This window comes from Mytilus edulis, chromosome 7 (genome assembly GCF_963676685.1).
Source record: "Mytilus edulis chromosome 7, xbMytEdul2.2, whole genome shotgun sequence".
NCBI classification, from domain to species: domain Eukaryota; kingdom Metazoa; phylum Mollusca; class Bivalvia; order Mytilida; family Mytilidae; genus Mytilus; species Mytilus edulis.
Genome location: NC_092350.1, coordinates 69,275,819 through 69,278,831, shown reverse-complemented (window position 1 = coordinate 69,278,831; position 3,013 = coordinate 69,275,819). Strand labels below are relative to the sequence as shown.

Genomic DNA, 3,013 nt, shown 5'->3' with positions numbered 1-3,013 from the left:
TGCATTATATACAGAAGCTATCAAGCATGGTAGACAGTATGAACCAGTAGCAATAGAGAAATATGAATCGATTACGAAGCTAGAAACTGTTAAATGTGGATTATTTGTGTCAAAAATGCATCCTTTTCTAGCTGCTTCTCCAGATGTATTAACAGAAAACAATACATTGTTAGAAATCAAATGTCCGTATACTGCACGAAATGAACTGATCACACCTAAATCTGTTTCTTACTTGTCTGAGGTAAATTGGGAGTTGATTTTAGACCCAAAACATGACTTTTACTATCAAATACAGGGACAACTGTTTTGCACTGGAAAACAAACATGTGACTTTTTTGTTTACACACATGAAGATCACAAATTAATAACAATTCAAAGAAATGACAGATTTATTGTTGAAATGAAAGGTTCTTTAACTTCATTTTATGACAAATATTTTAAGCAGGTTGTTCTTGACAAATTTATGTACAACAGTTATGATAAGTATTCCTGGTGACACGGGTGATTTCAATGTATCAATAGAAGAATATTTACGTTGTTTACAAATGTATATTGAATTATATGCATTCACTCAGGCTTTGAATATTGTTTATGCATTCATTATGTTTTAAAATACAAGTTCAATTACGCTTTGATTTTGTCATTTTTAGGTTTACGCATGTCTTGGTATGATACATTGCCTAAAGTTGCAAAGCATGAAAACTACAAAAATTATATCACTTGAAAGTTTTGTTTCTGTTCTATTCATTGCAACAGTAAGGATTTTAAATGTCTTTGCTAAGCCTATGATTCGTTCAATGTGGACACGCTTACTGGATATTTTTCTATCTCTTAAAACTGTTTTCCCAGTCATTCTGTTACGTTTCTTAAAAAATGTTGGAATATTAATAGTTACATCGCTTGGTGCAAATAAGTCCTGAACGTTGAAGCCTTTATCTGCCATAATTGAATCCCCAGGATCACATAAGTTAATAAGATTACTCCTTTCCACTATTTGACGGTCACTTACTGATCCGCCGTATGAATCAGAAACATAAGACACCAGACCACTGGGTGAGCATCCTACCAAGACTTTAACTGTGTTTCTGTTCTTGTATGTAGAATAAGTAGACTGTTGAGCAATTGGAGACTTCGGTTTCTTAACAGGCATTTCTGTCCCTTCTACAAGCAGTCTAGTTGATGGAAATTTCAGCTTGAAATCAGATGGACTAAAAAAGCGGACTAAATCTCGACTTGGCCACAAATCTAACTCCTTCCATTGTCTAGACATAAAGTTCAGCCATGTGATCCATATGTTTGTCACTGAATGTTCAGAAATGCCAAACAGTCTACTAAGTTCAAAATTGGTTTTGTGTCTTCTTAGCTTGATAAGGGTTAAAAAAAATGATTTTCAATATTAAGTTGGTCCACTCTGTTATACAAGTAGTTCATGTGGTATATTCCCTCTCCAAAAGAAGCCAAGACAAATATAAAGTCATTGTAATTTGCCAACCCTGTATAAAACAATACACCAGCATCATCATCCCTAAAATTTTCTATAGAAAGGGAAACCCAGGATGACGTTTGACAGCTAAACTTCAGTGGAACAGCAGTATATAATATGTGCGACTCTGCATCAGGTACTATGGGTGCTGTTGTAGACTCGACACATTCTTCCCGTCCTATATCAGAAGTACATGGATCATTTATTTCAATATTTTCTTCTGTGAATGATAGTTCAGATTTTGTTTTGTTTCTTTTAAAAAGTCGATCACTTCTGTCTGGGGTGTTTAAGGATAATTTTCTTTTCCAACAAAATACAGATGGAACTGATCCTTTTTTCAACTGTTTTCTGCTAACATCTGTGCCTACAAGAATAAACACATAATTAATTATTAATAATAAAAAGATGACCTGATATTTTTTTTTTATCTGTTTATCATACACTGTTTTCATTAATCCAGCTTACTTTTAACAGATTAAACAACCACATTAGAAATCATCACAGCAAGGTATGACATGTGAAAGTACATTATCTGTATAAACATTGATAATTAACAAATTATGCTACATGTAATAATGACACATTACAAATAAATCTTTCTATCATGAGTTAACAAAATAAAATAAAGAAAATATTCTATTTACATTTCTATTGCAACAAATGTTCTCATCTTATTCTTCACTTTATGAGGTTAAATAAGAATTAAAGAAAAATATAATAAGCGTATTTTAGACTTTTTTTAAATTATTTTTTTTAAGTATTAAATCTTTGGAATTTAATTTCAATATACACTTACCAAAACTTGTAATTGATGTATAATCATTTTGCAAAAAATGATCATGACAAACAACACTGCTTTTGCTTGGTGTCCATTCTTTGTGTTTTTCTTCATAAGAGTTTCTTTTGATTGCATTTAACCATTTCTTTTTTAATTCCCCATTTTTTGGGAAAAGATGTTCACCTCTGTTAGAACATCCAGGTACACAACAACAAGTAAATGGCATTTCAATTAACAAAACTTATAATTATTAATATGTAAAGAAATATCAACACTGTGAGTTTATATAGGATAGATAAGAGATGTTGTGTGTGTTGGACCTGAACTTCAGCACTGCCACCTTGGTTATCATTAAAGGGGAATAATTGACCAATGTCCCTCATTAGACACACATTTTTTTTAATACATCTTGAATAACATCATAATACATTTGTAAAAGCTCCTATTTATTCTCCTTTTAAACGGGAAATACGAAATTAGATCATCGAAAATCTACAGGTAAGTTTGAACCTGATAAACTTAACACTGATAGTCATCGAACGTCCAAGCTGATCGGTACCATACACCCCTGATGTTATAAAAGACACTTACTTTCTCGTATACTATTGATACATTATTTATGGTTCGGAAAATGTTTAATCTCAGCAACGGTCCTTAGCCTTGAGATTAGATGTAGACATAGATAACCGGTATCTGCATGTTTATTACTATTTTCCAAACAAGATTAAGTCCCTCGTATGACTACTTTACTC

General features: G+C 32.0%; 1 pseudogene; it reads right to left on the bottom strand.

Moving 5' to 3' along the window:
• Nucleotides 1-652: 652 nt before the first annotated feature.
• Nucleotides 653-2,487, bottom strand: LOC139483369 (uncharacterized; annotated as a pseudogene).
• Nucleotides 2,488-3,013: the final 526 nt, after the last annotated feature.